Here is a 10,212-nt window from a genome sequence, read left to right as displayed (position 1 = left end):
GACAACACGCTACTAGGGCAATCTGCACTACTATGTCAACATGCTACTAGGGCCAGACACTACTAGAGCAACACGCACTACTAAGGAAACGGACTTGAAATGGGTTTTGTGCCCTAACTGTGAGGGATTTTGTGCCCTAAATGTGAGGGATTGTCTGTAAAAAATGAATGCTTGGAGTCTATAAATGAGATTTTGGACTGTAAGAGTGGGGACTTAGAGTACGCTCTCCTACAGCAAGGAGCTACGAGGGCAATGCGCAATACTAAGGAAACGCACTACCTGGGAACCGCACGTTGCCAGGGAAATGCGCGGTACTAGGACCCTGTGCTCCTAGGGATACTCTCTACTAGGGAAACTTATATTTTATGTCCAAGACGTCCTCACATTTAGAGCACAAAACCCATTTCAAGGTCAAAAAGCATACTTTTGTGTGAAAATTCTAATCCCTCATATTGAGGACACAAACCCCATTTCAAAGTTGTTTACCTATTAGTGCACCTTTGTCTTGTAGTGTGTTGCCCTCTTTGTGTGTTTCCCTAGTAGAACGCCTTGCCCAATTAGAGCACGTTTCCGTAGCAGCACGCGTTTCACAACTAGCACGTATCCCTAGTAGCGTGCTTCCCTATTAGAACCGTTGCCTAAGTATAGTGCATTTTCCCAGTAGCGATTTTCCCTAGTAGAGCGTTTTCCTAGTACCACCGTTTCCTTAGTAGTGTGATTCCCTAGTAGAGCGTTTCCCCAGTAGCTCCGTTTCCCTAGTAACGCTCTTTCCCTTTTAACGCATTTCCCTACCAGTGAGTTTCCTACATAGTGGGTTTCCCTAGTAGCACGCGTTTCCCTATTAAAACCGTTTCCCTCGTAGTACGTTTCCCTTGTAGCGTGTTTCCTTAGTAGGACGTTTTCCTAGGAGTGTGCATTTCTGTCGTAGCACGTTGCGGTGGTGCAATTCTTACCCCTCCCTGCCCTCCTTGTTGGGCTCCTTGGTGCCAGGTGTGTTTCCATCCACATTCCCCCAGGCCATACACCAATCTGTGGAGATAAGGACTAATAACCTTGAGGAGCCTGGCTCCTGCCCCTCCCAATTGCTTGGAAAAGGTGATACTGGCCCGTCATCTCCTGATGGCCTGACACCCCTGTGCCTGGGATGGGATCAGACGGAACAATAACAGGGTTCCATGTTATTCAAATTCTTGTGCAACTGCCCAAAGGCAGCAGATAGTATTTGACAAAAGTCAGTTATCTTGGACCCTATAATCTGCGACCACCAGAGAGGCCCTTTGAGCTCTCCTGGATGGCAGCGGGCCTGTGACCTGCATCTCCCCTGAGCTGGGACGCCTCTCAGCTACCAAAACCCTTAAGGTGTCGTCTGCTCCAGACGGAAGGCCAGTGCGAAGTCCCTTCGCTCGAGTCTCAATTATTGCCCGATGAGGAATGCCAAGGCATTGGGAGCATTTGCTCTAAACTTGAGAGGGAAATTTTCTTTGAGGTTGCTTCTATTTCACCTGGTTATTGGTGGGGGTGTGTGGGTACATACCCTTACCCGTGTTCCTGTGTGCTTGTCCCTTTTGTGTTCATTTCACCGAATCCAAACCCCTTTGTTCCTGTATGTATATGTCTGGTTTGTGTATGCGCATGTTTGTATGTGTATAAATTAAGGTACCGATAAGTAAGTTAGAGTGAATCTTGTCACTTTAGTACCTGAATAAGTAGCATTTCTGTCTGAATTATTTTGTATTGACAAATAGTTCTTAATTATTAATAAATCTATATTATTTCCTAAATCATTACTGAGTCAATACTTTCATCCTCGACATATGGAAGCATGCTCTAATAGGGCAAAGCGTGCTACTCGGGAAACATGCTACTAGGTAAGAGCGCACTGGTATGGAAATGCTCGCTACTATGGCAACGCAGTACTACGGAAATGGCTCAACTAGGGAATTGCACGCTACTAGGGAAATACGGTAAAAGGCAAATGGCGCTACTTGGGAAACATGCTACGAGACAGGGTGCTACTAGGGAACGGTGCTACAGGAGAAACGCTCTACTAGGGAAATGCACGCTACTAGGGGAACGCGTGATGGTAGGGAATTACGCCAATAGGTTACACACACTACGAGGGAAATGCTCCACTAGGGAAACTGCATTACGATGGCAACGGGTGCTATCAGGGTAATGCGCTTCGAGGGAAATGCACGCTCCTAGGGAAACGCCTTACTATGGAAACGGCTCTATTAGGGAAATGGCGCTACTATGGGAACGTGTTACTAGGGAAATGGCTCTACTGGGGAAACACACTACGAGGGAGACGCTCACTACTAGGGAAATGCACTACAAGGGAAACGGCGATAATAGGGAAACGGTGCTACTAGGGAATTGCGCTGCTAGCGAAAAACACTACTAGGGAAACGTGCTCTACTAGGGGAACACGCACTACTAGGGAATCGCACTACTAGGGATACGCACTAGTAGGGAAACTCGCGCTGCTAAGGAAACACGCTCTAATAGTGAAACGCACATTACTAGGGAAATGCGCTACTAGGGAAGAGTGCGTTACTACGGCAACGCACACTACTATGGCAACGTGGTATTAGGGAAATGCATGGTACTACAGAAACACGCTACTATGGAAACACATTACTAGAAAAACAGCTCTACTAGGGAAATACTCTACGGGGATAACACGCTACTAGGGAAATGCGCTACAAGGGAAACCGCTTTAGTAGGGAAATAGAGCTACTATGGAAACTACACTACGGGGGAAACGCGCTACTAGGGAAAATCGCACTACTGCAGTAACGTGCTACTAGCGCTACTAGGGCAACCTGCACTACTAGAGAATGCGCTACTAGGGATACAAGCACTACAAGGCAAACGCACTGCCAGGGAATAGCACGTTACTAGGGAAACGCGATAATATGAAAATAGCTACTAAGGAAAAGGCGCTACTAGGGCAACTGCTCTACTAGCGAAATGTGTTACTAGGTAAACGTGAGCCCCTATGGAAATTCGCTACTAGGGAAATGCACGCTACTAGCACAACGCGCGCTAGTAGGGCACCGCAAACTACTGGGGCAACACGCGCTTCTAGGGAAACTGTGATACTGAGGAAACTGTGATACTAGGGAAACGTACCACTAGGGAAACGGCGCTAGAAGAGGAACACGCTGCTAGGGCAATGCGCTACCAGGGCAACGTGCTACAAGACAAAGGTGCGCTACTAGGGAAATGACATTGAAATGGGGTTTGTGCCCTAAATATGAGGGATTGTCTCTGAAAATGAAGGCTGGGACTATAAGAATGAGATTTTGGGCCCTAGTAATGGGGACTTAAAGTAAAAAAAAACAAGGATTATCAGAAATTTATTGGAGTAGACAAATAGCCCTATACATGAGGGCTTAGTTTAAAAAAATGAAGATTTACACATAAAAAAGGTGCTTTTTGAAATGGGGTTTGTGCCCTACATGGATGACATCAAATATAAATTGAGGGCCTAGGGTAAGAAAAGGAGGCTTTTCACACAGAAACGTGCTTTTAGACCTTGAAACATGCGTGACGAGGTGCTACGCGTGAGGAAACGTGCTACTAGGGCAACGCACTAGTAAGGAAACACGGTACTAGGGATAGGCGCGGTACTACGGAAAAGCGCTCTAACAGGCAATGCGCACTCCTAGGGAAACCTGCGCAACTAGGGGAATGCGCTAAAAGGGCAACGTAATAGTAGGGCCGCACGCTACCAGAGAAACGGCTCTACTAGGGAAACGCACGCTAATATGGAAACGTGTGAGACTAGGTAATCGTGCTTCTAGGGAAATGTGAGCTACTAGGGAAATGTCTCTACTAGGGAAACACGCTACTATGGAAACGCGCATTACTAGGGAAATGCGCTACTTGGGAAACGCGATCTACTAGGGCAATGTGCTGCTAGGGAACGGTGCTACAAAGGAAACACGCTACAAGGGAAACTGCGCTGCTAGCGAAGCATATTCCAGGGAATCACACGATAATATGGAAATGCAAGAATGGGAAACTGGCGCTACTAGGGAATGGAAGCTACTAAAAATACCTCGCTACTACCGAAACGGACCTACTAGGGCAACTGCTGTACTAGAGAAATGTGCTACTATGGAAAGAGCACTTCTAGGGAACAGAGCTACTAGGGAAACAGCACTGCTAGTGAAATGCACTACTACAGAAACGCACTACTAGGGAAATGGTGTTAATAGGGAAATGGTGCAACAAGGCAGAAGGCTCTACTAGGGAAACGGGCGCTACTAAGGCAAATGCTCCATTAGTGAAATGTTCTACCTGGGTAAAAGGGCTGCTCGGGAAACAGAGCTACTAGAGAACGGTGCTACTAGAGAAATGCACACTATTAGAAAAACGCCCTACTAGGGTAACACGCTACAAGGGAAATGCGCTACGAGGGAAACGGGTTTACTAGGGAAACGCACGTTACTAGGGAAACCCACTATCTGGGAAACTCAGAAGTAGGGAAATGTACTACAAAGGAAAGAGTGTTACTAGGGAAACGGAGCTACTGTGGAAACACGAGCCACAGGGTTAATGTGTGAATATTGGGAAACGCTCTACTAGGGAATCACGCTAATAGGGAAACGGTGGTACTAGGAAAACGCGCTACTAGGGAAAATCCGCTACTAGGGAAATGAAGTATACTTAGGCAATGAGTGCTAATTGGGAAGGATGCTACTAGGGATACGTGCTAGTAGGGAAACGCGTGCTGCTACGGAAACGTGCTCTAATAGGGCAAGGCGTGCTACTAGGGAAACACACTACTAGGGCAAAACGCTATGACACCAAGGTGCGCTACTAGGGAAACCACTTTGAAATGGGGTTTGTGTCCTCAATAGGAGGGATTAGGATTTTCACACAAAAGTGTGCTTTTTGACCTTGAAATGGGTTTTGTGCCCTAAATGTGAGGATGTCTTGGACATAAAATATGTTTCCCTAGTAGCGCGTATCCCTAGTATCGCATGACTCTACTATTGCGCAATTCCCTAGCAGGGTGCGATTCCCAGATAGTGCTTTTCCTTTTATTGCGTGTTGCCCAGGCAGCGCATTGCCGTAGGAGTGCGTACTCTAAGTCCCCATTCTCACAGTTCAAAATCTCATTTTCATAGTCCAAACACGCATTTTTCACAGACAATCCCTCACATTTTGGGCACAAATCCCTAACAGTTAGGGCACAAAACTCATTTCAAGGTCGTTTCCCTAGTAGTGTGTGTTGCTCTAGTAGTGTCTGGCCCTAATACCATGTTGACTTAATATTGCAGTTTGCCCTAGTAGCATGTTGTCGTAGTAGCACGTGCCCTAATTGCGAATTTCCCTAGTGGCTCGTGTTTCCCTAGTAGCGCTGTTTCCCTAGTAACACATTTTACTGGTAGGGCAGCTGCCCTAGTAGCACGTTTCTCTAGTAGCGCGTTTATATAGTAGCTTGGAATATTACTATGAGATTTTGGCCCCTAATAATGGGGGCTTAAAGTAAAAAAACGAGGATTATCAGAAATAGCTTGGAGTAGACAAATAGCCCTATACATGAGGGCTTAGTTTAGAAAAATGAAGATTTACAACAATAAAGGTGCTATTTGAAATTGAAATGGGGTATGTTCCCTACATGTATGACATCAAGCATAAATTTAGCAACTAGGGTAGAAAAAGGCAGATTTTCACACAGAAACGTGCTTTTAGACCTTGAAACGGGCGTGACTAGGGCCATGCGTGAGGAAACATGCTACTAGGGCAACGCACTAGTAAGGAAACACGGTACTAGGGATACACGCGGTACTATGGAAACACGCTCTAACAGGCAATGCGCACTCCTAGGGAAACCTGCGCAACTAGGGGAGTGCGCTAAAAGGGCAACGTAATACTAGGGCCGCACGTTACTAGAGAAACTGCTCTACTAGCGAAACGCACGCTAATAGGGAAACGTGTGTGACTCTGTAATCGCGCTACTAGGGAAATGTGCGCTACTAGGGAAACGGCTCTACTAGGGAAACGCACTACTATGGAAACGCACATTACTAGGGAAATGCGCTACTTGGGAAACGTGATCTACTAGGGCAATGCGCTGCTAGGGAACAGTGCTACTAGGGAAGTACAGTCCAGGGAATCACATGCTAATAGGGAAATGCAATAATCGGGAAATGGCGCTACTAGGGAATCGAAGCTACTAAAAAAACCTCGCTACTAGGGAAATGGACCTACTAGGGCAACTGCTGTACTAGTGACATGTGTTATTAGGGAAACAGAGCTACTAGGGAAACGCGAGCCACTAGGGAAATTCGCTACTAGTGAAACAGGCGCTACTAAGGCAACTGCTCCACTAATGAAATGTGCCACTCGGGCAAAAGCGGTACTAGGGAAACAGAGCTACTAGAGAAACGCGCTACAAGGGAAATGCACTATTTTAGAAAAGCGCTACTAAGGAAAAACGCTACTAGCGAAAGGCACACTATTAGGAAAATGCCCTACTAGGGAATCACGCTACAAGGGAAACGCACTACGAGTGAAACTGGTTTACTAGGGAAACGCGCACTATCAGGGACACAGACTATGTGGGAAACTCACTACTAGGAAAATGCGCTACAAGTGAAAGAGCGTTACAAGGCAAACGGAGCATCTGGGGAAACACGAGCCACAGGGTTAATGCGCGATACTGGGGAAATGCTCTACTAGGGAATCACGCTACTAGGGAAATGGTGGTACTAGGAAAAAGTGCTACTAGGGATAATCGCTACTAGGGAAATTCATTATACATAGGCAAGGCGTGATAATTGGGAAGCACGCTACTAGGGATACATTCTAGTAGGGAAACGCGTGCTGCTACGGAAACAAGGCAAGGCGTGCTACTAGGGAAACACACTAGTAGGGCAACACACTACAAGACCAAGGTGCGCTACTAGGGAAATAACTTTGAAATGGGATTTGTGTCCTCAATGTGAGGGATTAGGATTTTCACACAGAAGTGTGATCTTTGACCTTGAAATTGGTTTTGTGCTCTAAATGTGAGAACATCTTGGAATATAAAAATAACCTGAGTTTCCGTTTTAGCGGGTTTCCCTAGTATCGCGCATCCCTAGTAGCGCATGACCCTAGTACCGCGCATTTCCCTAGCAGCATGCGATTCCCATGTAGTGTGTTTCCTTAGTAGAGCGCGTTGCCCTGGTAGCGCATTGCTGTAGGAGCGCGAACTCTAAGACCCCATTCTTACAGTCCAAAATCTCTATTTTATAGTCCAAGCATTCATATTTCTCAGACAATCCCTCAAATTTAGGGCACAAAATCCCTCACAATTAGGGCACAAAACTCATTTCAATATTGTTTCCTTAGTAGTGCGTGTTGCTCTAGTAGCGTCTGGCCCCAGTAGCATGTTGCCCTAGTAGCATGCATACCTCTAGTAGTGTGTTGTCGTAGAAGCACGTTACACTAGTAGTGAATTTCCCTAGTGGCTTGCGTTTCCCTAGTAGCGCCGTTTCCCTAGTAACACATTTTGTTAGTAGGGCCGTTGCCCTAGCAGCATGTTTCTCTAGTAGCGCATTTCCCAGTAGCGCGCGTTGCCCTGGTAGCGTGTTGCCCTAGCAGCGTGCGTTTCCCTAATAACGCGTGGCCCTAGTCGCTCACGTTCCCTCAGTAGCATTCATTTTTCTCAGACAGTCCCTCACACTTATTGCATAAACCCCATTTCATGGTCAAAAAGCACTTTTGGTGTGAAAATCATCATTTTTCTGATCTAAATCCCCATTCATAGAATAGAAAACTTCATTTTTATAGTCCAAGTATTCATTTATCGCAGAGAATCCCTCACATTTAAGGTATTAAGCCTATTTCAAGGTAGAAAAGGACATTTTCCGTTTAAAAATCCTCATTTTTCTACATTAACCCCTCACTTTTAGGCTCCGAAATCTGATTTTTATACACCAAGTATGCATTTTACAAGGAGAATCCCTCACATTTAGGTCAGAAACTCCATTTCAAGGTCAAAAAGGTCAATTACTTTCAGGAGCTTCATGTTCTTTCTGAAAATCACCGTGTCATCCTCAGTAAGGAGAGGTGTGATTCAGAAAATATTACCAGACAGCAAAGCTCTGCAAGCTAAAGAACGGGTGATCCTGGGCTTAGCGCTGCTAAATGCTTCAGGCCTAAGAGAAGATTTTTGCTCCAGGACCCACCCGAGCCTCCTCCCAAGAGAGTTTTGGGAGTCTTTTCAGCTCTGCTTTTGAGAGGTTTACGCCTGGGTGGCAGCCCCAGACTTCTCCAAGGAAGATAAACAGAGGTTTTATTATCTGTGAAAAATGAATGCTTGGACTGTAAAAATTAGGATTTTGACAATTAAAATGAGGTCTTATTGAAGAGCAGTGCATATTATCAGGAAATAATGGTGCTTTTTGATCTTGAAATGGGTTTTCCCTAAATGTGAGGGATTGTCTGGGAAAAGAGATTTCTTGCAGTATAAAAATGAGACCCTATAAATGAGGGTTAAGTGCAAAAAAATGCAGATTATCAGGAAAATAATTATGTATTTTCACCTTGAAATGGGATTTGTGCCCTAAATGTGATGTACTGTCTGTGAAAAATGTATGCTTGGACTATAAAAATGAGCTTTTGGACCATAAAAATGAGAACTAATGTTGGAGAAGGGCTTGCAGAGAGCAAGGCCATGGGTCCCTGCAGGAGCTGGTCGCAGCCACCTGATGTAAACAGAGGAAAAAACCCAGGGTGCAGTTATGCTAACGAAGGACTGTTATGTTAACAAAGAGAGACACTGAGGTACAGTATGGCCTTGTGTATGATAAAGGAACGGCCTTGGGATAGAAAGCAGGCCAGGAGAGGGAAGGGGTTGTGACATGCCTGAGATGCCACAAGGGGCTGGGATATGATAATGTAGCCTCTTACATGTATCCAATAGATTTGTGAGTAGTGTGCATGATTATTGTAGAGTGCTATATAAGCTGTGATTTCTTTCTATAAAGTTGACGCTTGCTCTATCATTCATATTGAATCGGCTGCTTGCTTCCTCCGCCCGCCGCAAGTGGCGCATCAAACAGGGTTACCCGAACTCTGCTTTTCCACCGAACGGAACCCGGGAAGCGGCAGAACGGATTTTGGAGCAGGAAGGCGATAAGGTCGCTGCCTGGAGCAGTAGACGTGTGCCGTCTCCTGAAGCGCGGGGATTTGTAAGTCTGACATCGGAGCAGCGGATCCACAATATTGCTTCAGGGGATATTGCGAACCGAGGGGGCTACAGAGGAAGAGGCCGCAGCGGTGTTAGCAGGAAAGGCCATAAGGAACTCTAAATTGAAGGCTGAATTTGGGGAAACCTAGGAAAAGCCAGCACTGGTCGTTAGCTACTGATCGGATATTGCTGAAGCGCGTCAAGCTACGATACAGGAAAGGAATTAAAAGATGTCTCCCCGGGCAGGAACAAGGAACAAGAGGTGGCCTTGATACTTTTGCTTTTTAGAAAAGCGGGGAGTAAGTCCAATCAAAAATTTAGCCTCGCTGATTGGTCTGGGCAAGGCTAAGGGACACTGTAAAGAGCCAAATTTATTGTGTGAAGAGGCAGAATGGTGTGATAATCTTATAGACCCTAATGCTGTAAATCATGAAAATTAATCTGGACTGTCTGGTCTGTGTCCTCCCTGAATTGGGGATGATCCGTAGATAAAAGTCAGGTGAAAAACCCTTGGCGCAAGGGAATATGGACATGGCAAGAACAATTCTTTCTCCTGTAAGCTATGAGCCGAGTTATCAGCCGTGTTGGGAAGAACGGCATTTTCCTGTTATTCAAGATTTAGAGAATAGCATTAATAAGGACGGGCTGCAAAATCTCAGACTACAACAGCTGTACTGGAGGCGATGGCTCAGGGATATCGACTGACCCCATAAAAATTGGCTCACACTTTTAAGAAAAAAAAAAAAAAAAAAAAGGCATTCACGCCGGCACAGAACTCTACCTGGAAAACCAAGGTGTGGATCTCTATGCTCAACATTCGGAGCTGGCGGCGGCGGCCCGGGGCCTCCCCGAGACCCCCCGCCGTGGAGTGGCCGCCTCGACTGAGCCCGGCACTGCGCTCTCGGCACCAACCGCCAAAAGCGGCAGGGTTATGCAGCACAGGCTTTACGTGTTCTTAATGGAGTCCTCGTATTGGTAATATTTGTCACTTTATGTTTGAGTAATAAGTGTCAGGA

Source organism: Athene cunicularia, unplaced genomic scaffold, assembly GCF_003259725.1.
Source record: "Athene cunicularia isolate RWA unplaced genomic scaffold, athCun1 SCF_24, whole genome shotgun sequence".
Taxonomy (NCBI): Eukaryota; Metazoa; Chordata; class Aves; order Strigiformes; family Strigidae; genus Athene; species Athene cunicularia.
This window is presented reverse-complemented; position numbering follows the sequence as displayed.